This window comes from Hemibagrus wyckioides, linkage group LG19, assembly GCF_019097595.1.
Source record: "Hemibagrus wyckioides isolate EC202008001 linkage group LG19, SWU_Hwy_1.0, whole genome shotgun sequence".
NCBI lineage: Eukaryota > Metazoa > Chordata > Actinopteri > Siluriformes > Bagridae > Hemibagrus > Hemibagrus wyckioides.
In genome coordinates this window covers 19,255,939-19,282,500 of record NC_080728.1, presented here as the reverse complement: position 1 = coordinate 19,282,500, position 26,562 = coordinate 19,255,939, and the positions used below count along the sequence as shown (strand labels likewise).

At 39.8% G+C, this 26,562-nt stretch overlaps 1 protein-coding gene across 2 annotated transcripts in view; it reads right to left on the bottom strand.

The window, feature by feature from the left end:
- Positions 1-26,562, bottom strand: part of sox5 (SRY-box transcription factor 5) — a 260,300-nt gene that overhangs the window by 200,433 nt on the left and 33,305 nt on the right. For both annotated transcript variants that reach the window (XM_058416774.1, XM_058416773.1), the window contains exon 2: positions 15,870-15,937. The gene's annotated coding sequence lies outside the window, so the exon portion shown is untranslated. The remainder of the gene's footprint in view (positions 1-15,869; positions 15,938-26,562) is intronic.

The following is a 26,562-nucleotide window of genomic DNA, read 5'->3' as shown; positions in this document are numbered from 1 at the left end:
CCACGTGAGTGTATAAGCTCCAACCTGTTCAAGGCTATTTCACCGAATGCGAATCTCTAGCAGACAATGGCTGGCGGCGAAGGAACCGCGGACAATTTCCTGAGTCTTGGTTTGGTTTAGAAACAGTACTTAAGAAGCTCATTAGAAATACTTTCATATTGTTTCAGACTCTACAAGGTTAACGTCGGTATTAGCGGTAACAAAAGACTCGGGACAGACGGCGTTGGATTAAAAACAAAACCCGTTCTCATGGAGAAGATGTATAGATAAAGACGAACCTGCACTCCATGACTGTTAACCAAGTTACCATAGTAACAGCCCCCGGTGACAGTAAAAACATGTTTACCGCCGTGACTTATTCACACAGGTGGACATGATGGAACATTTAAACATTCTGCTGGATTTATTCTACAGCGTATGATTGTTCTAGAAATCTGACTTTTTTTTTTACTTTTTTAGTCAAGGGGACGGGGCTTGGTGTCGGATTTCAGGACGAGCCGATACGAAAAGCAACCTGTGGTCTCAAGTAGTGTGGGATATGTAAGCTGTAAAAACAACACTAACAATTACAATAATTCCAAAGCATTCCAAGAATTATAAAACGGTAAAACTATAAGATTCTACACCAAGAATGAAAAGATTTTTTTTTAGAAAAAGAAATATTAGAACTAGAACTACAAAATTCTAGAACTCGAAGATTCAACAAGTGGAAGATTCTACAAGTCAAAAGAACTAGAAGAAGAACTAGAACCAAGAACTAGAAGATTTTGGACCTAGAGAAAGAAAAAGATTTTAGCTCTAGAGTTTTCATGAAGTAGAAGATTGTAAAATTGGAAAATTCTACAACTGGAAGGTTTCAGGATGAGAAGGTTCCAAGAATTAGAAGATTCAAGAACTACAAAATTCTACAACAACATCTAGAGGATGCTACACCAAGAACTGAGACATTTTAGAACAAGAAGATTGTAAAACTGAAAAATTCCACCAGTCGAAGCTTCTAGAACAAGAAGTATACAAGAGCTAAAATATTCTTCTACCACAAGGTTCCAGAACTACAGCGTACAACAAGAAGATTCTAGAAACAGATGTGTCTGAGAACTAGAAGATTCCAGAACTAGAAGGTTCCAAGAATTAAAAGATTCTAGAACTACAAGATTCTTCAACCGGAACTAGGAAATTTTAGAACTAGAAAACCAGAACTAGAACTACAAAATTCTAGAAATAGAAGATTCCAAGGACTAAAATATTCTACTTCTGGAAGTTTCTAGAAATTGTCATTTTAAAGAACTAGAAGACTTTTAGATCTAAAGTATCCATGAAGTAGAATATTATAAAATTGGAAAATTCTACAACTAGAAGGTTTCAGGATGAGAAGGTTCCAAGAAGTAGAAGATTCTAAAACTACAAAATTTAGATGCTACACCTAGAAATAAAACATTTTACAACAAGGAGATTATAAAATTGGAAAATTCTACAGTCAGAAGATCCTAGAACAAGACGTATAAAAGAACTAGAAGATTCTTGTACCACAAGATTTTAGAAATAGAACATACAACAAGAGGATTCTAGAAACAGATGTGTCTGAGAACTAGAAGATTCTACAACTACAAGATTCTTCAACTGGAACTAGAAAATTTTAGAACTAGAATCCTAGAACTAGAAGATTCCAAGGATTCTACTTCTGGAGGATTCTATAAATTGTCATTTCCTAGATTTTAGAAGATTTTAGATCTAGAAGATTTTAGAAGATTTTAGATCTAGCGTATCCATGAAGTTGAAAATTATAAAATTATACAATTCTACAACTAAAACATCAACTTTTTTTTTTAAGCCGCACTAGTTGAGTAGCCAAGGTTATGTAAACTTTAAAAATGATGGTAATAATAATATATTTTTTATTTTTAAGAGAGACAGAGAGAGATGTAACTTAGACACTAGTTAACTTAGATGCTAGTTAACTTAGATACTAGTTAAATTAGTCACTAGTTAACTTAAATGCTAGTTAACTTAGACACTAGTTAACTTAGATGCTATCTAAATTAGATGCTAGTTAACTTAGATGACATTTAATTTAGTCACTAGTTAACTTAGATGCTAGTTAACTCAGATGCTAGAGATGACAAACACGAAACTGAAATGCAACATGTAAATAAAAATAAATAAAATTAGACAAACGACCAAACGACCAGCAGCGGTATTTTCTTGTCATCTCACTCTGAAGGCAAACAGATGTATTATGATTATTATTATTATTATTATTATTATTTATGGCTAGCATTAGCATTAATGTTAGCATCATGAGAGAATGGGCTCGCTCCACAGTCCTGCTTCATATCACAGTCATTGTGAGCGCGAGGCCTCACACGATGATAATAAAACCCTTTTCTCTGTAAATTGTACAGTCGTCTAGACGCCGTCTCCTTTCTTGTCCAGAGACACACTTAAGTGCGTGTTTGGAACGTCGGACCTCCGTACGGCCATGGAGCTGATTGAATGGCTGCAGAATGGCGTTTTACTTCTGCGTGGGGTTTGTTATAATGTAAAGCTCGTTTTATTGGAAATAAAAAAAACCAGAAAAACCAAAACCAAAAAAAATATTAATATTAATTTTTTTTCTCTTTTTTTTATCTTCCTGTCTTTCATCGTCTAAATTCAGAGTGGAGTGAAATATAAACACTGTGAGGATTTAATACCATCAGCATCCAGACATCAGACACAAGAGAGGGAGAGAGAGAGAGAGAGAGAGAGAGAGAGAGAGAGAAGAACTAGAAGATTTTTAGATCTCGAGTATTCATGAAGTAGGAGATTATAAAACTAGAAAACACAAAAACAAGAAGATTCTAGGATGACATGTTCTCTGACTAGAGGAACTAGAGGATTCTACACCTAGAATTAAGATTCTTGAACTCGAATGTTCCAAGAACTAGAGGATTCATCTGCTACAACTAGGAACTGAGTATTCTACGACAAGAAGATTCTAGAAATAGATGTGTCTGAGAACCAGAAGATTAACAGAAGGTTAAATACAAGATCCTACAGCTAGAACTAGAACCTTCTAGAACTAGATGACTTTAGACATAAAAGATTCCAAGAATTAGAAAAATTACAGAAGGAGAAAACTCAACAGATACAATTAAAAGATTTCAGATATAGAAGTTTATAAAACTAGAAACTAGATGATTCTAGGATGAGAAGGTTCCAAGAACCAGAAGATTCCAGAACTTCGCAAACCAGAACTAGGGGATTCTACAACTAGACTTAAGATAGAAGATTCCAGAACTTCTCCATCCAGAACTAGAGGATTCTACACCTAGTCTCAGGATAGAAGACTCTAGAACTCGAAGGTTCTGAAGAGCTAGAAGGATCCAAGAACTAGAAGATCTTTAGAATCTAGAAACTCTTACAACTACAGGACATCAAGAAAAATTTAGACCTAAAGGATTCCAAGAATCAGAAAATTCCAGAAGAAGACCATTCAGAACAGATAAAATTAAAAGATTCTAGAACTAGAAGTTTATGAAACTAGAAACTCGACGCTTCTAGGATGAGAAGGTTCCAAGAACGAGAAGATTCCAGAACATCTCCAACCAGAACTAGAGGATTCTACAGGAAACTTAAGATGGAATATTCTAGAAGTGGAAGGTTCTAAAGAGCTAGAAGGATCCAAGAACTAGAAGATCTTTAGAATCTAAAAACTGAACTACAACATTCTCCAACCAGAACTAGAGGACTCTATACCTAGACTTGGGAGAGAAGATTCTAGAACTCGAAGGTTCTAAAGAGCTAGAAGGATCCAGGAACTAGAAGAATCTAGAAACTGCTAACAACTTGAAGATTCTAAAGCTACAAGTAGTTTCTCCGGCAGGAAATTAGCTGATTTTGGGGCTATTCGAATATTCTTGAACTACGAGATTCTACAACACTCTAGAAGATTCTATGAATGGAACTAGAAGAATCTGGAAGAAACCAGAAGGAGATCAAGAACTAGGAGAACTTTTTTTTATTGGAACATCAACAGAATTTCCTGAAAGTAAGACAAAGCTCTTGTAAAGACGTTCACAAAGGCATCGGGCTTCCTGCGCATCCATCTGCCCATCTCTCCCACTCTCTCCTTCATTCTCTCTCTCTCTCTCTCTCTCTTTCTCTCTTTCATAGCAGGACATTTGCTCTCACTTACAGGCGGCAGGGCACTTCCTCTCAAGGGCACACAGAAGTGTGAGAGGATGATGCACTCAGAGAGTCAGCGAGAGAGAGAGAGAGAGAGTGTGTTCTGTCAACTCAGTGTATCATTGATTGTCTCCACTTCAGCCTAATTTAGACATCATGCACACACACACACACACACACACACACACACTCTGGCAGCCCGAGAGGTTTGGATGTATGAGAGAGAGAGAGAGAGAGAGAGAGAGAGAGAGAGCGCTAACGTCTCTGCATCACACCTCCCTCAAGCCACGCACTATATCTTCCTCGCAATATTTTCACTTTCGGAAACCTGATGGTCTGCAAGCCTCTCTTTACTGGGCGGGTCACATGGGGGCACAGACGTTGCGTGGACGTTCCTGAACGAGTTCCCTCGTCGCTGTGTTGTTATACAGCGTGATAACAGCATGGCTGTTCACGCACTTGCTGTGTTTATTAATGAGCTTTTTTCCAACTGGGCCTTATGACCTACTGACACTCTCTCACTCTTCTCTCTCTGGTAAAAAAGCAGGACAGGGAAAACGTCTTCGCTAACTCATTAGTCACGGCATGTGCGAAAAAAGAAAAAACTTTCGCCACACGGGAAAAGAGTTTATTTGAGTGCAAATCTATCTCCATTCATCCATCCATCCATATATATATATACACACACACACACACACACCTAGATGCTTAAAGATATTTTACGAAACCGTGTCTATTTTTTTCCCAGGTAATACAGAGATGATTTATATGATAAACACAGTCGGATCGCTCTCTCTCTCACACACACACACACACCGGCACGCAGTCGTACCGTACGCAAGGAGTCAAATAGCTGTCTGTGATGGCGGCTCGGCTCTTGGCGTAATTTCCCGTCCTGCTCACCTCGCTGAAATTGACCCATCACAAGTCTATCACTCTGAGCCTCTGTCTGTCATTACAAACACAATCACACACACTCTCAGCGTCTCTCAGCTACTGGAATACTCCCATACCCTCGTTCACCTTTACACACACACACACACACACACTGTACACTCGTCTGTCACTTTATTAGGAACAGACCTTTATACCTTTATAACCTGCTCAGTTATCTAATCAGGTGGCGGCAGCACAATATAAACCCTCCTGCAGTTTCATTAGCGTTCACGTCGGACATCGGGACGAGGAAAAATAAGTCTGATCTCTGTGACTCGAGGCGATTTTCTAACATAAACGCTTTCTGGAGTTTATACAGAATGGTGCGGAAAACAAAAAACATCCCGTGAACGAAAGATCTGCGACCTGATCACAGAACTCACTCAGACGCAAAGGAACTTAGACACTTGTTCACTTAGACACTAGTTTAGACACCAGCTAACTCAGACGCTAGTTAACTTAGACACTAGCTAACTCAGGCACAACTTAACTCAGATGCTAGTTAACTTAGACACTAGCTAACTCAGGCACAACTTAACACAGACACTAGTTAATTTAGACTCTAGTTAATTCAGTCGCTGGTTAACTAAGATGCTAGCTAACTAAGACGCTAGCTAACTCAGGCGCAACTTAACTCGGATGCTAGTTAATTTAGACTCTAGCTAACTCAAACACAACTTAACTCAAACGCAAGTTAACTTAGAAGCTAGTTAACTTAGACACCAGCTAACTCAGACCCAAGTTAACTCAGACACAACTTAACTTAGATGCTAGTTAACTCATTCGCTAGTTAACTAAGACGCTAGCTAATTCAGGCGCAGCTTAACTCGGATGCTAGTTAACGTAGATGCAAGTTAACTCAGACGCTAGTTAACTCAGATGCTGGTTAACTTAGGCGCTGGCTAACTTAGATTCTAGTTATGTTTTCGCCGACTCTGCCTTCTGAGGTAGAGAGGAAGAGGGCGGAGTCAGGAGGACCATCAAAGAACACACGACGGTGGACTGTGGACCGCGTAGCCAATCACAGACTGTCCGTTCCAGAAACCTTCTCCTTCCAACACACACACACACACACATACACACACATACACACGTTAAAATACGACACACGTTGCGGTGCTAATTAAATAGATGAGCTGTATTAACATAACCTGAAAGCCCTGGCCAATTCCAACCCCATCCTCTTACACACACACACACACACACACACACACACACAAAAACCCTTAATTTTTTTGTTGTTATGATCCAACCAGCGAGCATCAATTGTTGGTCGGTGTAATTACCATTAGCCCGCCACGGCTGCCTCTTTGATATGCTAATGAGGCTTCAGTCGCAGCCCTAGCCTTCCTCTCATCAAAAAAATAAATAAACACACGCTTTCCTCATGTCTGACAATCTACAAAACATACATTTCAAACAGCCTCCTTTCACACCTGACATACAGCACCGGGTGATTCATTTAACCCACAGTGCACTGGGAAGGAGTGTGTGTGTGTGTGTCTGAACTGGAGCAGGCCAAGCAGGGGGCAACACAGGGAAATGACACAACATAAGAGCTGAGGAAGAAGAGTAGGGTGTGTGTGTGTGTGGATTGGTGAGGAAAAAGTAGATTGTTATTTAAATGCGATCTGTCAAACACACGACTCTCACCTCCTGTCATGTGCAAGCGGCACAACTGCTGATTTCCTTCTTTAGTGCACTACGATAACAACGACGAGGTTTGGGACATAACCTAGTGTGTGTGTGTGTGTGTGTGTGTGTGTTTCTGTGTGTTTCAGGGTCACATAAAAGTCATGGGAAAAAAAGTTTACTTCTTTTAAGCTTCTTCTTTTAAGCTCTAACGAACAGAAGAGTTTGTGGGTTGCCATGTTGCAGCAGAAAACCCTCAAATAAAACCGCTTGACGCCTAGCTAACGCTAATAATTTTCAGAAGTCGTAAACATATTATTTCATGTTTTGTTTTTCAGTCTCTTCAGAAAAAAACAACAACTTTTCATCATTTTCCATTTTCAGAATACATTCGCAGTATGCGGATTGTACACATTGAATCTGGCAACCCTGTTCATGAAATAGCTATATTTTTTAACACCGCTCCAAAATTAGACCATATTTCTGCAGTATTTCATAAAAAACATAAAAAATATGGTGTTTTCGAGCTCACGCTGAGATGCATCTTTTTGCTGGATCTTCCAAAAAAATGTATTATTTATTTTTTTTTTTTTTATTTATTTTTTTTTAAATAATGACTTTTGTGTGTTTTTTTGTCACTTTTAAATGATTACTACACTGCAATAAAAAAACGTATTAAAATGAATATCTGCTTAACGGACGCCATTCTGACTCGCGGCACTGCTGTAATGTTTATTAGCATGCAAATTAGCATTTATTAGATCTTGACAGAATTTAGCAAGCCCAAAAAAACTCAACTAGATCCGATCTACTGTAAGATCGGACGCCAGACGCCATACAGTAAATAACCGGATAGACTTCTGTTCATTTTAAACATAGTTAGCTTGATCGCTTAGCCACATGTTGTATCTAATGATGATTTGGTCGATTTTCTTGCCTTGGCTGGATGCTGCACATTGTGTTTCCTATTCACGTTTAGCCCCGCCCATAAAACCCCATATAAGGTAAAGGTCTTTACCTCATATACTTTATTTCATTGTAACGAATTAAACAGACCTCGCTTGCAGCACAGTATTTATTTGCTTTTATCAACAAGAGCACAGAGTATCATACAGGAGAGAACCCACACACACACACACACACGCACACACACACGCACACACGCACACACACACACGGCAGAGGGAAGCAGGGTGGATCAGAGGGGAGTCCAGATGGACAGAGAGAGTCTCAGTGTCCCCACACCCTCACATGTCATATGTTATCCCATCTGCCCCATCACCACACGGGCCCAAACCCCAGGGAAACACACACACACACACACACACACACACAATCATATGTATTTATCGTGTACTACATATATACAAGCAGACACACACAAATGCAGATCGACACACTCTCCTTCTGTTACTCTGTGTTCAACACACACACACACACACACTGCAGCTGTGACACACACCTCGTGCTAATGTACAGTACAGTACACTACACACACTGCAGCAGGATGTAGTCCGTGTTGTGAGAGTATGGTGAAGGTGAACCGCATCCCACAATGCACTCTGCTCACTTCCTTTCAGTAAAAGTCCAGCTCTGGTTAAATCCTACACAGAATCCCTATTCATCTCTCTCTCTCTCTCTCTCTCTCTCTCTCTCTCTCTCAGTAGTGTCTCTGTATTACTTGTACGACATTGGTGAGGATGTCACCTTTGCCCTCTCTCCTGTCTTCTCTCTCCTTTCCTCTCTCCTCTCTTCTCTCTGTCTTCCCTTTCTTCTCTTTCCTCTCTTTTCACTCCTCTCTATCTCTCCTTTCCTCTTTCACCTTCTCTCTCGTCTCCTTTTTTCTCTCCTCTTCTCTCCTCTCCTCTCCACTCCTCTCCACTCTATCTCTCCTCTCCTCTCCTCTCCACTCTATCTCTCCTCTCCTCTCCACTCCTCTCCTCTCCTCTCCTCTCCACTCCTCTCCTCTCCTCTCCTCTCCTCTCCTCTCCTCTCCACTCTATCTCTCCTCTCCTCTCCTCTCCTCTCTATCTCTCCTCTCCACTCTATCTCTCCTCTCCTCTCCTCTCCACTCTATCTCTCCTCTCCTCTCCACTCCTCTCCTCTCCTCTCCACTCCTCTCCTCTCCTCTCCTCTCCTCTCCTCTCCTCTCCTCTCCTCTCCTCTCTATCTCTATCTCTATCTCTATCTCTATCTCTCCTCTCCTCTCCTCTCCACTCTATCTCTCCTCTCCTCTCCACTCCACTCCTCTCCTCTCCTCTCCTCTCCTCTCCTCTCCTCTCCTCTCCTCTCCTCTCCACTCTATCTCTCCTCTCCACTCCTCTCCACTCTATCTCTCCTCTCCACTCCTCTCCTCTCCACTCTATCTCTCCTCTCCTCTCCACTCCTCTCCTCTCCACTCCTCTCTATCTCTCCTCTCCTCTCCTCTCCTCTCCTCTCCTCTCCACTCTATCTCTCCTCTCCTCTCCTCTCCTCTCCTCTCTATCTCTCCTCTCCACTCCTCTCCACTCTATCTCTCCTCTCCTCTCCACTCCTCTCCTCTCCACTCCTCTCTATCTCTCCTCTCCTCTCCTCTCCTCTCCTCTCCTCTCCTCTCCTCTCCTCTCCTCTCCTCTCCACTCTATCTCTCCTCTCCTCTCCTCTCCTCTCCTCTCCTCTCCTCTCCTCTCCTCTCCACTCTATCTCTCCTCTCCACTCCTCTCCACTCTATCTCTCCTCTCCTCTCCTCTCCTCTCCTCTCCTCTCCACTCTATCTCTCCTCTCCTCTCCTCTCCACTCCTCTCCTCTCCTCTCCTCTCCTCTCCTCTCCTCTCCTCTCCTCTCCACTCTATCTCTCCTCTCCTCTCCTCTCCTCTCCACTCTATCTCTCCTCTCCTCTCCTCTCCACTCCTCTCTATCTCTCCTCTCCTCTCCTCTCCTCTCCTCTCCTCTCCTCTCCTCTCTATCTCTATCTCTATCTCTATCTCTATCTCTCCTCTCCTCTCCTCTCCTCTCCTCTCCTCTCCTCTCCTCTCCTCTCCACTCTATCTCTCCTCTCCTCTCCACTCCTCTCCTCTCCACTCCTCTCCTCTCCTCTCCTCTCCAAAATTCAGCCCTGAAGCTTACTTCATTTCCAGTGATTCAGTAATTGTTGATCTCTGGACATTTCCTGCTCTGTAGTTCTGTAATAATCTCTATGACTCAGCTGGAAATTTGGAAATTAAAATAAATATTAAACTCATTACACATTTTAATTACTAATTAATTATTTGTTTTTTCCAAGTAAAGTTACAGGCACTAACTCCGCCCACAACCTTTACCGCACCCTTTTAAAGTTTCAAACTCACAGTTCCGTGAATTGTTGTGTGCATCCTCAGAGTCAGTCTGTGATTGCCTCAGAGTTAGTCCAGGTCTCTTCCACAGAGTTAGAGACTAAGAGAGTAGAGCTTTAGAGACTAGACTAGAGCTTTAAAGTTAATCAGTGTCTCTGCCTTAGAGTTAGACCAGGTCTCTTCCTCAGAGTTAATCCTTGGTCTTTGCCTTAGAGTTAATATGTCTCTTTGCCTTAGTCCATGTCTCTGCCTCAAAGTTAGTCTGATTGTCTGCCTAAGAGTATGTCTGTGTCACTGCCTTAGAGTTTGTTCATGTCTCTGACCTAGAGTCAGTACGTGTCTCTGCCTTAGAGTTGGACTGTGTCTCTGCCTCAGAGTTAGTCCAGGTCTCTTCCTTATTGTTAATCCTTTCCTCTGCTGTAGAGTAAGTATGCCTGGGTCCATGTACCTGGGTCCATGTCTCTGCCTCAGAGTAAGTCTAGGTCTCTTCCTTAGAGTTAGTCTGGGTCTCTGCCTCAGAGTTAGTCCAGGTCACTTCCTTGTAGTTAGTCACTGTCTCTGCCTTAGAGTTAGTCTAAGTGTCTGCCTAAGAGTAAGTCAATTTCACTGCCATTGAGTTTGTTCTTGACTCTGATTTAGAGTCAGTCTGTGTCCCTGCACCTTGGTCCATGTCTCCCTTAAGAGTACTACTCTATGAAATATAAGATGTTTTTTTCCCCTAATCTAAGCTAGAGTCAGTCCTTATCTCCACCTTAGAGTTAGTCCATGCCTCTGCCTCCATGTCGTCTTAATTTTGTCTTTTTTGTCTCACTCACCTTCAGCTAGCTAGAAAACACTGAGTTAATTATGATCAACCTTGCCTCACTAACTTAGACAAGTCCACTGCCTCAAAACTCTTCAACAGTCAGGTTTAGTCTCATCCCGACACCCGTTCGGATTTTTCCCGAGTTTCCTCCCATTAGAGATTTTAATCTGCTGAAAACAAAACAAAGCATCTGAGATGAAAGAGGAGATAAATTGAGAGGAAGGTTCAGGAAATCACTCCTGAGTATTCTTCCGGAATCATCGTCAGCGCTGGAACAATTCCCGCTAATGCCTGTGTTTTGTTGCGTTTATTACACCTAATTGGCCAGAACCCAGGTCTGCTAATGAAGGTGGAGAATAAGAGAGATACCTGTTCACTCCTTCTCTCCCTGAGGAACACTTTACCTCAACCCACATAAGAGAGAGAGAGAGAGAGAGAGAGATGCTTTCCTACTGCTCAAATAAAAATGGAATGTTTAAGCATGTTCTCACATTTAAGTCTTTGATGCTAAATTGTGAGGTTGATGCTCGAGATTTAGCTTCACGTCTTGCATGCGCGTGACGACGGAATCAAGTCAACTTGCCGGGAGCTTGTGAAGAATTTCCCTCAGCATTGTGATGAAGTGCAAAATGACAAAACTGGGCAGAAGCAAAACAAAGCAAAAACATACAAGAGTCACACACGTGTGAAGGTCAACGGGTCATGTGACCTGCTGGGGCTGATGGGAAATGTAGTCAGGTGCAGATTCAGGGAGAAAAATGTAAGCATTAAACTGAATCCGTATTGTGTTTTAGTGGTCCTTGAATTCATTTGCATAGCAGGCTCTGATTGGTCGAAAGGCTTTTATGAGATCACAAGTTGAATGTAATAAAAGGAACGCTAATGGAAAAGTTGCTGGTTTTCCAGTAAGAGCACGAGTGTTTCAATCCTCATTATTTATCCTTTTATCGCTCTCTTATTTATTAAAGATTGACACGTCACACTTTTTTACCCGTTTATAGATAACAATGTGGAACGTCCTCGTCCCCTAGTAAAGACACCTCCTCTGACATAAATTACAGCTTTACCTCTGACACTGGAGACTCTTTCTGTAAATATTAAATAATTCAACAAACATCTGCTTCATTGTATCAGTAATCAAGCACTTTTTTATTATTGTTTATTATTAGTGGAGCATCTGCTGTTTGTGTAAACATCAGTTCTGTCCTTCTGACCAATCGGATTAGAGGATTCAGCAGCGGCGTAGTATAACTGAATATTAATAAATGCAAGTTAGTTAAAATGTTTGAGAAATCTGATCTCGGCAAGTCTTTTCATCAAGTCATCAAATTAATATATTTTTTTAAAATTTAAATTATTATTATTTTTTTTATTTCATTTAAGAATGTCAATTTTCATTTTAATTTAATTTTAAAGACCATTTTATTTATTTATTTATTTGATTTTTTACTTATTATATTTTATTTATTAAATTATTTTTTTATCTATTTAATTTTTTATCGTTTTATTTTTTATTTATTTATTTATTACTTTTATTTGAACACAGTTTTGTTCCCTGCTGCTATTATTCATACCCGACGCCCCCAGAGGCTTCTCTCCTCCGTCCCGGAGAGCCGGACCCAGATACTGGCTGTTTATATGATAATGCAGATGTCATGCTGATGAGGGACGTCCGGCACTGTCCGGCGTTTTATTCTAATGTTGAGGAGGACGTGTACATTAACACACACACACACAAAAGGGGAACAAACAGAGGACATTCTTTTCCTTCATTCCTCCATACACACCTATTAACCTGGTGGATGTAAAAAACCCAGGTGTGTATGGGTACGAGATGGAGACTCCAGAGTCTCCGAGGTTTGGGAATAGAGTGACACTGGGCATATTGGGCACATGGCTCGACAGGGGATACGCAGGAATACTGCAGGACAATCTGTCAACCGCAAACCCCCTCTGGACCAGAGATCCTAAGAACAGATGATGATCTGGAGTGGAGGGAGAACAAAAAGTTTGCTCTATTTTCACTTGCCTACATTACCCACAATGCCATGCTGGAAGCATTGAAATGTATTCGATTCATCTGGATCTAAATAGAAGGATGCAGCGGAGCTTTAGTCTTTCAGTCGTTTCGCCTCATCATCGCTTCGTCAACATTCAAGCTAACGGCACAGTAGCCGAACCGAGTCCCTCCAGTAACTCAGTGTTGTGTAGCTGCATTGCATTCTGGGAACTTGAGTTTGCACCAACGCTGGAAAATTGTAAGAAGCTATTGCTATTTTTTAAACAAAATATCTACCAACAAATCTCTGAAATCACAAATATGATCAATTAAACATTAATGTATTTCAAGTTCTCTGTAGTTTATGTGATGCACACACACACACACACACACACACAGACAGACTTAAAAAGACAGGATGTTACACCACATCCTCAAAGAGGATCAGCATCATCTAGAACAACTTTACAGCTCTACAACTTCCTGTTACAAGGCACGACTTCCTGTCCGAGTGACTCCCTATAGTTAAACACACGCTTAAAGGAAAAGAGGTCAGAGGTTACGTGAGCGCGCTTTCATCCTGAGCTCTAAACCGTCCTACAAATGACTTTACAGAGCAGGAGGTGATTCAGGAGGAGGATTCGGGTATCATGACAGCGTCGTTAAGGAGTATGACATCACAACACTTTTATTTGTTTTTTAGGATACACTACGTGTAGCATTTTCTTCATGTTTGCTAAGAGACCAGAAATGTTGGAGACACATTAAAAATAAATAAATAAAAGCATAACACTATGTTATAGCCGTATACGGCTATGACAGCTACATAAGCCCTCTATGACCCCCTAATGACCCTATGCAGAGGCAGGATTTATAACACTATCTATGTCATAACCGTATGACAACATATGGCTATGACAGCTACATAAGCCCTCTATGACCCCCTAATGACCCTATGCAGAGGCAGGATTTATAACACTATCTATGTCATAACCGTATGACAACATATGTCTATGACAGCTACATAAGCCCTCTATGACACCCTAATGACCCTATGCAGAGGCAGGAGTTATAACACTATCTATGTCATAGTTGTATGACAACACATGGCTATGACAGCTACATAAGCCCTTTATGACACTCTAATGACCCTATGCAGAGGCATGATTTATAACAATATATATGTCATAGTTGTATGACAACACATGGCTATGACAGATACATAAGCCCTTTATGACACTCTAATGACCCTATGCAGAGGCAGGATTTATAACAATATATATGTCATAGATGTATGACAACATATGGCTATGACAGCTACATAAGCCCTCTATGACACCCTAATGACTCTATGCAGAGGCAGGATTTATAACACTATCTATGTCATAGATGTATGACAACATATGGCTATGACAGCTACATAAGCCCTCTATGACACTCTAATGACCATACACAGAGGCCATATTTCTAACGCTATCCAACCTTCAGTATGTCTTTTGTACATAAACCTTTCTTTATTTCTTCAGCACTGCTTTATGAAAGGTTTATAAGAGTACAATGCTTATGAACATGTTATAAAGGTCATATGTTGGTGTGCTTTATTAAAAAAAAAAAAGTTGTTTTCTCAGACAATGAGCATCAATAAAAGTCCAACTGTAATAATTCTCTTCTTACAGTGAGCAACTATATAACAGGGAGTAAAACACACACACACACACACACACACACACCATCCGTGATTTTTCCGAGCTCCATGCTCGGCTCTGTGTCCTGGGCAGTGTCAGGAGTGAACCCATATGTCACCCGACGCCCCGTCCTGCCAAGCGTGCACTTGAGTGTATTTGACAGAAAAACAATTTGTGTTTCGGACTGCAGCACTTTCCAGCTGACTGACCCGTGTGTGTGTGTGTGTGTGTGTGTGTGTGTGTGTCTTCAGATGCCCTGCATTGTTGCTGCAAAATGTCCAGTTCAGTTCTTGAGCTTCGTGTCTCTCTGTCTCTCTCGTTTTCTCTTCCTCTCTCTATCCTTTCTTTATCATGTCTCTCTCTTGTTCTTTTCTTATTTTTCTTTAATACTCTTTATGGCATTCTCTTTCTCTCTCTCTCTTTCTCTCTCTCAGTCTCTTATTTCCTGTCAATCTTTCTTTCTCTCTCTCTTTTTCTCTGAATATATTCTATACATCTCTATTTTTTTCATCTTCATCACAGTCTACTTCCCTCCATCTGATCCTCTTCTTTCTGTTTCTCTTTCTCTTGCTTTTTTCTTTCTCTCTCTCTCTCTCTGTTTCTCTGTCTCTTTATCTCTCATGCTTTCTCGAACTCTCTGTCTATATTTCTATATATCACTATTTCTATCTCTCTATCTTTCTCTCTCTCAGTCTCTATTTCTGTTTCCCTCTCTCAGTCTCTCTTTCTTGTTTTTCTTTTTTTATGACTCAGTCTCACTGGACATCTTTCAGTTTTTCTTCCTCTCTCATTCTCTTTCTCTTCCTGTCTCTCTTTCTCCTTTTCTACCTCACTGGTACTTTTAGTCTCTCCTTTTCTATGTCTATCTATCTATCTATCTATCTATCTATCTATCTATCTATCTATCTATCTATCTATCTATCTATCTATCTATCTATCTATCTATCTATCTATCTATCTATCTATCTATCTATCTATTTCTTTTAATAACTCTGTCTTCCTGTCTTCAACCCCCTTTTTCACTTCAGACTCCATCTCTCTCTCTCTCTCTCTCTCTCTCTCTCTCTTTCTGTTTCTCTATCTCAGGTGAGGATCCAGCCTGGATCTCCAGTGTCCACTGTACAATCGGTCGTGGGTGAAGGGTGCGTTTTATTGGCTGAGACTGGTGTATCCATGGTAACTGCTTGGCTGTAACGCTGGCTGTAATGTTGATATAATTTGGTCATAGTGATGATTGGAGGCTCTTTCAGGGTGGCGAGTAGCGAGGAATTGATTTGTTTACTCATCATATTTCAGCTCCTGGAAGAGCCTCAAAGCTTAAAACAGGAACTGACCTACTAACAGCAGGACGGAGACGAGAGACTGTCTTCACACCACTCAGCCATCGGGGAACACATGAATCCTGAGAGAGAGAGAGAGAGAGAGAGAGAGAGAGAGAGAGAGAGAGAGAAGGTGAAGAGATGGAAGAGAGAAAGAATGAGAAAAAGATGGGGATGAAGACAGAGTTATAAAAAGAAAGAGAGATGAAGGATGAAGTGAAAGAGAGATGAAAGATGAAAAGAAAGAAAGAGGGGGATGAATACAGAATTAGAGAGAGAGAGAGAGAGAGAGAGAGAGAGAGAGATGAAGGATGAATTGAAAGACATATGAAGGATGAAGAGAAAGAGGAGGATGAAGACAGAGAGAAGTAGAGTGAGAGGGATGCAAAGAAAGAGATGAAGAAATAAAGAGAAGATAAGGGATGAAGAGATAGAGATAAAAAAGAGAGGGGGTGAAGAAAAGAAATGAGGGGGATAGATATAAATAGAGAGAGAGGAATGAAGAGAGAGAAATAGAGTGAGAGCGATATAAAGTGAGATGGATGGAGAGAGAGAGAGAGAGAGAGAGAGAGAGAGAGAGAGAATGATTAAGTTTCTGAAATAAAGTTAATCTACAGTATAAACATATACACTTGTTACTCAATTGAATACACATACATTATTAGTCATTATTGGGTTATAACATTGTTATAAGTGCTTATGAATCTCTTATAAGCAGAATTAAGAAATGTTACATATGATGTCATTCCAGTATCATGGCATTATTAAACAGCTTATAAGCAGAAATAAGAAACAGGCTTTACATATCCCTGTCACTATGGTGTCACAACATAGTTATAACTATTCATAAATATCTTATAAGTAGAAATAGAAAACACGCTTTATATTTCCGTCATTATGATGTCATGACACACTTATAACTATTCATAAACAGTTTATAAGATGAACTTGGGCACACGCTTTACATTTCCCTGTCACTATGATGTCACGAAATAGTTATAACTATTCATAAATATCTTATAAGTAGAAATAGAAAACACGCTTTACACCTCCATGTCATTACGAAGTCAGGACACAGTTATAACTATGTATAACTATATATAGAACATATATATATCACCCTGTGATTATGATGTCATGACACTGTTCTAAGTGCTCATAAAACAGATATAAGCAGAAATAAGTGCCCAATAAAGCTGATATTATGATGCTGATATAAATTCTTATAGCACTCTTATAGGAAGAAACAAACATGTCAAGGTGAGAGAAAATATACATAAACCTGACATTACAGCATCACAACACAGTCATATGTATTCATACAAATCTTATAAACAGAAGAAACATACATAAACCTGTCATTACAGCATCACAACACAGTCATATGTATTCATACAAATCTTATAAACAGAAGAAACATACATAAACCTGTCATTACAGCATCACAACACAGTCATAGGTATCCATACAAATCTTTTAAACAGAACAAACATACATAAGCCTGTCGTAACAGCATTACAACACAGTCATAGGTATTCATACAAATCTTATAAACAGAAGAAACATACATTAGCATGTCGTTACAACCTGTCATATTTAAAACCTTCACTATGTAACATATGTGGTATTTTTATTTTTTTGTTCTTTCAAATTAACTTTGTCAGGCTATGCCACATTATTACCACTACATAACACTGACAAACCAGCTACAAGGCCAGCTGCCAGGCTGTAGGCTCAAAAAGCTTCACGTTATGCCACTTTGACATCCAGATCAGTGAAGGCAACCTCGAGGACAGACAAAGCCTGAGGGAATAAGCCTTTATAACCGTTTATGTCACAGTTATGAACATGCGCAAGAGATGGATGCGACTTTTCATTCATTTTCTAATTCTCTTGCTGTATTTGCATTTGGGTTGTGAAGATGTAACAGAGGGCTGAGGGATCAGATATGAAGGAGGGATGTGTGTGTGTGTGTGTGTATATGTGTGTGTGTGTGTATGTGTGTGTGTGTGTGTTCACCTGCATGTAAAAATCTTTGTTCTAATCTTTATGGTAATCGAGTCTGGCGGCCACTTGGCTGCAGGCAGAGCAGATCAGGCATTAATAGAAAGTAAATGTGTTTGTGCGGAGAAGGAGTCACTTGAAACCGGACTAATTTATTCCTTATTGAATTGAGTGTGTGTGTGTGTGTGTGTGTGTGTAGTCAGTAGGCCTGGGAGCTACTCAGTCACTGCCAAAAACTCATCTACAATGACTCTTCACTTTACTCATTGTATTTTTTTTTTTCCCAAAACATCAAATATCAGAATGTCTGCTTTAACACTGTTCTCACACACACACACACACACACACACACACACAGAATTGTGCGACAACAGCGACGACCATCCCGAGCTCCATATATTATTATTTTAAAAAGGTCACCGTTTTCTCTGGCTAAGCGCCCCGTGCCTATTGATAATTTTATGCACAAACAAATGGCAAATTTGTGCCACATAAATATGTATTAGCAATTAATAATGTCCCTCGTCTGCGGCGGATGCCAGGTGCATGCGAAATCGCCTCTGCAGCACCGCATCCGGCGCGACTGGTGCTTTTGTCTTTCCTGCTGGTCTCTCTCAGGTCTTTTACAAGGGACCAACAATGGGAACCAGTAAGCTGTGTATTGTGTGACGGAGGAGCGGAATAAAAGTGTGCGGAAAAAAACGGCAGAATCACCTGGACCGTGCCAAGCGTAATGCGGTCCAGGGTGTTATTAAATTAGCAGCGGTGCTACAAAGAGAGAATTATTTAAAGGCCTTTTTTAGGCTATTATGGTTGGCTGGCATGAGGAAAGCCGTGTGTGTGTGTGTGTGCGTGTGTGTGTGTGTGTGTGTGTGTGTGCGTGAGGAACACACGTCAACACCTGGCCTGCTTTCGTCTCCTGGTGTGACATTAAGGCAGTGACGCTGATCTGTGTATGTATCCAGTCACGATGATGACTAATCCTGAGCTCTGAAGCTTCATCTAAAACCCTAATGACACAGTGCCATGACATACCCTTGGTATAAATGCTCATAAACATCTCGTGAGCAAAAGTTAGAAACAGGCATTGTGGCATAATGGCATAACCCTGTCATGAAATTGTTAAAACGTTTCATTGGCAGCTCCTAATCCTGAAATAATGATATAATCATTGTCATTAGGACGTCATGACGCTGTTATGAGCATGCATAAACAGCTTGCTTGTCAAAGATAAGACACATATGTTACATAACTACATTATGTAACTGTCATTATGATGCGGTGACATTGTCATAAGTGTTCATAAACAGCTCATTAGCCTCAAATAAGGAATAAACCTTACATTAGGTTGTAATTTTGAAGTCATGACATTGTTATAAACATTCATAATCAGCTAAAGAGCTCATAAGCCTGAGATAAGGAATATACCTTATATAAACTTGTGATTTTGATGCCCTGATGTTGTTATAAGAATTCATAAACAGCTCATATGCCTCAAATAAGGAATAAACCTTACATTAGCTTGCAATTTTGGTGTAATGCCATTGTTATAAGCATTCATAAACAGCTAAACAGCTCATAAGCCTGAGATAAGGAATATACCTTATATAAACTTGTGATTTTGATGCCCTGACATGTTATGAAAATTCATATACAGCTCGTAAGCTTGAAATAAGGAATAAACCTTACATAACCTTGTAATTTTGATGCCCTGACATTGTTATAAGAATTCATAAACAGCTCGTAAGCCTCAAATAAGGAAATAAACCTTACATTAGCTTGCAATTTTGGTGTCATGCCATTGTTATAAGCATTCGTAAACAGCTAAACAGCTCATAAGCCTGAAATAAGGAATAGACCTTACATAACCTTGTAATTTTGATGCCCTGACATTGTTATAAGCGTTCATAAACAGCTCATAAGCCTGAAATAAGGAATAAACATTATATTAGCTTGTAATTTTGATGTCATGACATTGTTGTAAGCAGTCATAAACAATTTATATGCCAACAAAAAATCACATTTTCCTGTTATTATAATAGTAGTACATTGTTATAAGTATTCATAAATAGTTCATAAGTCTGAAATAAGGAATATACTTTACATAAACTTGTCATTTTGATGTCTAGACTTTGTTATATGTATTCATTAACAGCTCGTGAGCAACAATAAGAAACACGCTTTACATGTCCCTATCATTATTATGCCCTCCATTGTTATAATTACTCAAAAGCAGTTCATAATACTGAAACAAGGAATATACTTTACATAACCTTTTAGGCTGAATGTCCTGACATTGCTATAAGTATTAATAAACAGCTTATATTCAAAACTAAGGAATATACTTTACATAACCTTGTCATTATGATGTCATGACCTCGTACAAGAAACATACTTCATATAATCCTGTCAGTAGACATTTTTATAGGTATTCCTAGAAATTAGCATCATACATGTCATACATGTTTCATAACACTGTCATTATGATGTCATGACATTATAAGTATTCATAAACAAATCATAAACAGAAACAAGGGCACAATGTTACTTAAGGGCCTGAAAAAAATACATACATATTATTACACTATCTGTTCAAACACTTTTATACATAACCATGTCATTACTTTGTTATAAGTGCTCATAAAACACATATAGACGGATATAAGACCAGACCAAAGAGCTATAACTGTATCATTACATTGTTATTAAGTATTTGTAGAAGGCTCAAAGAGAAATATTACACATTACAGGACGAGAGAAATGCCGTGACATTGGCCTAACTATCTATAAGTGTTGTTTAGGGTGTTCATAAAGAGCTTATAAGCAGGAATTAAGAAACACTTATGATAAGGGACAGAGATATACATTTGAAAGAAAAAAAAAAGTATCACAGGGGCTGAATTTATAATGACCTGCTCAGAGCTCTGGCACACACACACACACACACACACACACACACACTAATCGTAATGCCACCGCACACATCTGGCTATTCATTTCAGCTCTAATACAATAATAACATTGAAACATCTGTTAATGAGACACAATGCAATCAAGGAAAGTGGGCGGAGCTTGACACAGCATCTGTTCCCCAGACCTGCGTAAGCCGGTATGTCCCAACAGAGTGCTAAGCGGTGTTCACTGACCCTGAAATCCATCTCGCTCTACCCACACACACACACACACACACACACACACACATAGACAAACCTAGACAAGCTCTGAAAAGTAACCCAGACCAACAGGGGTTCAATTACCTGCTTCCCCTCCCCCAAAACCTCCTACACCACGTCTGGGGCACTGAGTGCCACTTCCTGCCTGGTCCCCAAGGCTGTAGGTCTGGAGGGTTTCTTTGTGTGTGTGTGTGTGTGTGTGTTTTAGACTCTCCTGAAAGGCCCATTGTTCACCAAGGTGGTCCCGAGGAGAGGCAGGGCCCGAGCGGGGTGGACAGTTAGCGGAGGTGGCTAATCACAAGGCGGGTCAGTAAATATTTATCCGGAGGGATGTAAACGGTCGCTCGGTATAATTTAGCGACAGGCTGTTCCTTCCTGCGTGGTGATGTTGTTTAGTCTCAGAGTGGAGATGGAGGACAAGTACGTGTGCATATGTGTGTGTGTGTGTGTGCTTTTAAAAAAAAAAAAAAACTACAACCAGTACCGATAACATGAGGTGCAATTTTTCATTCATACACCCACCACATGCGCTGTGCTAATTTTAGCTACACATGGTGACTCCCTCAGAAATCTGGTGCTTGGACCCCTTAAAGAAAATCCCCTGAAATCCTGAACCTTCAATCCATCCTTGAGAGCGATTTCCTGTTTGGATTCATTTCTCCTGTCACAGCAACCTGGAGACAAAACTCCACAAGACGGCTCCACCTTCTGGTGAAAAAAACATGGGGGTGGAAAGCTCTAAGCGATCTGTTTACATTAGCTTCCTGCGCTAGCTGGTGTATTAGCAAATAGAGAAGGAATGAATGATACACAAACCTACACAAACTGGATATCTCAGCATACCTTAATCCTGAGATATCAACAGGGTGGACACACAGTGACCCCCTAGAGGGCAAAAAGGGTACTGCATGTGATCCAATCATGTGCTCATGTTAGCCTGAGGATTTTTTATTTTTTTTTTATCATTGGAATTTGAGGATTATGGATCTAATAGAGATTTCCTTCCTAGAGGTTACCTTTAGGGGCGGAGATGAGGAAAAAATGCCTCCGAGCTAGCTTGTTAGTGAACTTGGCTAGCTTTTTTTTCCGCTGGGAATAAGTGAACTTCACCCAAGCTAACGCTAAGATTCTAGGATAAACACAGACGATTTGCTAATTTCCTTCAGATTAGCTACAGAAATTAAATGCTAAATGATTGTAGTTAAAAAAAGCCCTATTTCTGTGTTGTTACCTTGAAAACCCCCTTTTCAAAGTTTGGTGTGAACTGCTGTTCCTAATAAAGTGAACAGTTGGTATGTTGCATACGAATATTGACCAAAAGTAACAGCACAGTGGCTGTGTTGAGTTTTGGATTCTGATTGGACGGAAGTTGGTTGTAGGAGTGTCACTTCTGGACACTGGGGATATGATGGAGGTTTCTGTAAGGAGATGTTTTCAGGAGTCTCCAGTGTCAGGGTTTCGTAAACGCCTGAGACTTTCCAGTGCCTCAATAACTTTTATTTATTTCTTTATTTATTTTTCCTCATATTAACGTCCTCAGAAGGCAGTACAACGTCTGTGTTTGGGATGAGCGGCGCTGCAGATGTTGCCGCTAATGCTTTAATAAGATAAAAGCTTCCAAATGACTTACTTTAGAGAGAAAAAAAAAGAAACATTGACAGTAAAGATAAAGACAAAGCTTGACCTGAATATGGCTTAATTTAAAACAACATCTGTTATTTTTTATTTATTTATTTTTTATAATATATATATATATATATATATATATATATATATATATATATCTTTTTATATAAAATATAGATATAAATACATAATATATATAATATATATAATAATATATATATATATATATTAATACATATTTTACATATTTATTTATTTATTTATTATTTATTTTATTTTTTCATTTTTAGCTATTTTATTTCTTTTGTGTATCTCTCTCTCTCTCCCACACACACACACACACACACACACACACACCCTGTTTTGTGCAGTAACCCAAATCACACACAGATCTAAAGATTTAAAGACCCAAATCAAATCTCTTAAATAATATTACAGCTGGTAAAAAAAAAGGACATACAGCATTTCCCTTGTTAGTTCATGACAGCGCTGTTGTCCCTGAGGACGCAGGAACACACCTGGCCCTGTCACATGGGACAAACACATGGACATGGATTTACTGCTCGTGTGTATGTGTGTGTGAGAGAGAGAGAGAGAGAGAGATGTTTGCATTGTAAGACACAAACAATTTACATTTAACAGAGCTGAAGAGAAGCGAGGCGGAAAGGCGATGAGAGCAGGATGATGTCATAACCCTCACGCCTATTTGTCGGAAACTCGATCAGTGACACGTTAAGATAACGGCATAGTTTAGAAGTTTGGTTGTTGTTCCTCGAGATGTTTGTTACGTTTAGTGAACGTGGAACACGGAAGTTTCTGATTGGTCAGAAGCTCAATGCTCATTTTCCTTAACAGCGGTTTACTCTATCATTATTATTACTATCGTTATGGTTTCTATAGTAACAGCTTGATACGGCTTTTAAACCCCGGGGGTTTAGAGCAACAAGAACCCGGGGTTAAACTTGGGGTCAGTGTGAAAAGTGTAACAAAATCATGGTCAATCAGATAAGCGATGAGGACTGAGATCTTTCTTTACTTATTTTATGGAAGATTCATTTGACTCCTGAGTCGATACGAATCGATTATGAATCAACACAATTTGATTCCTCTGTTCGAATGCTGGGAAAGTGTCTCGAGATAAACGTAATCACAGATTAGACCGGAATCCGATCCAGAGCTCGGGTTACTGAGTTTCTGTTCATGTTCTTCCTGTGGGTTCCTTCAGGGTTCTCCGGTTTCCTCCACAAAAAACACAGTGTCTAGACCCCAACACCCCCACAACAATAACAACAACACACACACACACACACCCCCATACCCTTCAACAGCCCCCTCCTCTTTTTACCAGAGCAATTTATTTCCAGCTCGGCTTGATAACAAACGCTCGTTAAAGCAGATTAATTCCACAAGAGGATTACATTCCATATTAGATAATGAAAGGAGAGATGGTGTGGATTTGATCCCGAGCTAATCCAGGTGAAACACATCCAGCATCTGGATCAGCACCAGCCTTTGTGTCTGACCCATAAATGGGAAATGTCATTAATATCCCATTGATACCACTGCTCTTAGTGTGTAAATACACACCGAGATTTGGTGTGTGTCTGTGTGTGTGTGTAACCAAACCATGTTTATGTACAGAGACGATGTGAAAATAAGCAGCGGAGAGAGAAGTGAGCAGTGAAGCCTGTTAAAGAAGCCTGAAAAAGCCACAATACACACAAAAAACAAACAAACAAACAAACAAACAAACAGATTTTTTTTTTTCCAGGCTACATTTAGCATTTCATTTCAGTGCCACTTGTTAGAGGAATTTATTCACTTTGATGACAAATTCCTTTTTAAAATGAGGCTGATTTAAGAATCTGCAGCACAAAAAAATAAAAAATAAAAAATTGCAAGTATTTTCTAAAAAATTCAGAAAAAAACAAGCAATTTTTCCAATTTTGGAATTGGAATTTATTTATTTTTTTAACATGGCATGATTCAGTTCCTCCAGGATTTCTTGTTTTTTTTTTAAATTAATTTATTTATTTATTTATTTATTTATTTATTTATTTATTTATTTATTTATTTTTTACAGAAATGAACACAAAATGAAGCAAACTCTGCAAATGTGAATTTTTCTTTTGAATTTCCTGCAGATTTTCTGCAGACTCGGTTTGAGACGTGTCATGTGACGCCATTGCATTCGAATCCGAATCCCCCTTCTATTCACGTGTGTGAGCTCTAAAAAAAATAAAATAAACACACAAAACCACACAAAAAAACTCACAAAAGCAGCAAAATCAATAATTTTGGGACACAAAAAAAAAAAAACTTGAGTGAAATCCTGGAGAAACAGATTAAAGCTTTATTTACAGAAATCGATCCTTGTTTCAGATCCAAAAGTATAAATTTTTTCTGCACTACATTTGAATTTTTTCTGAAGAGAGACAAGAGTTATGAGTGACAAACTTTACAAACTGCTCCATTTTCCCCAAATCACCATGAAGGACAGAGCGAGGGAGCGTTGTAAGCGATGCTCACTCGACCGTAGGACGCGTCCACCATCGATTCATTGGAAAAATATAACAGGTTGCGTGTCAAGACGTCTGAAAAACCAGACTGACGCTGACTCCTCAGAACTTCAGATAAAGGACGCATTATCGAGATGAAGAAAGAGAGAGAGAGAGAGAGAGAGAGAGAGAGAGAGAGAGCGTGGCGAGAAATTGTAGCAGTAACTAATTGTTATCATTACGCATGTTTGAAAAGTGTTTTCAAACAAGCAATCAAAGTCTGCCTCTGTAATTAGCGGAAAACAGCGGTGTCTGTGTTTCCTCGCGCCGTTTGCTACTGCAATCTGAGAAGCATTAGATAAATCAGATCCTTTTCCCTTGTTGAGCAAAATATAAAGAAAAAAAAAACAAAAAACCTGCGCGGGCCGGACCGCATTGTGCTGGAGAGACAGCTTGACTGAAAACAAACTGACACAAACCATTTGAAGCAGAAAGAGAGAGAAAAAAAACATGCAACAACCTGTCACCAGTGAAATGTCTCTAATTTTTCTGTCATCTCCCAGCAGTTTAACAAGAGAGAGGCGCGTTCTGTCCCCTCAATTATCCTCCCTAGACATCCACACACACACACACACACACTCACACACTCGGAGACACTCGGAGACAAACGGCAGTCACAGAGGGGAAGAAATCTGCTCTCTATCTCTCTCTCTCTCTCTCTCTCTCTCTCTCTCCTTGTCCCTTCACCCTGTATTTTTCACTCTCCTTCTATTCATTCCATCCTTTTCGTTCATCTCAGCCCTGTGATAGACACTCTGGCACGTGTGTGTATGTGTGTGTTCTGTCGGTTTGCGTTACACCAACAGCCCAACAGTAACGTCGCAGAAGAAGTCTTTAACTCAGAGATGTTATAAAGCACAATGTCACCTTCTTTCCTCTACACTAGTGACTAGCCCTTCAGGACAGGGGGCGGAGCCTTTAAGATCCACAACGTTAAACGTGACGTTGTGATATTGCTGTATAAACTCCCCCCGTACGATCTGAAGCACAGCGCAACAGTCACTGCGCTGGAAACGACGCAATTCTGGACAATTCTGGACAATTCTGGAGCGCTCACGTTCATGTTAACACACTCGCTACAGTACGTTATCGTTTCTATAGTAACAGCTGCTTTTAATACGGTAGGTTTCTATAGTGACAGCTGATATGTTATCATCTCTAAAGGGCAAGTGGTAGCTCAGTAGTTAAGGTGTTGGGCAACTGTTCAGTAGGTTGTGAGTTTAAACCCCAAAGTGGCCAAATACCACTACTGGGCCCCTGAGCATGGCCCTTACACCTCCGGATGAGGGCATGTGGGCCAAACACTGCAAATGTTATAATAAGAGCTTGTTCTAGTATGTTTCTATA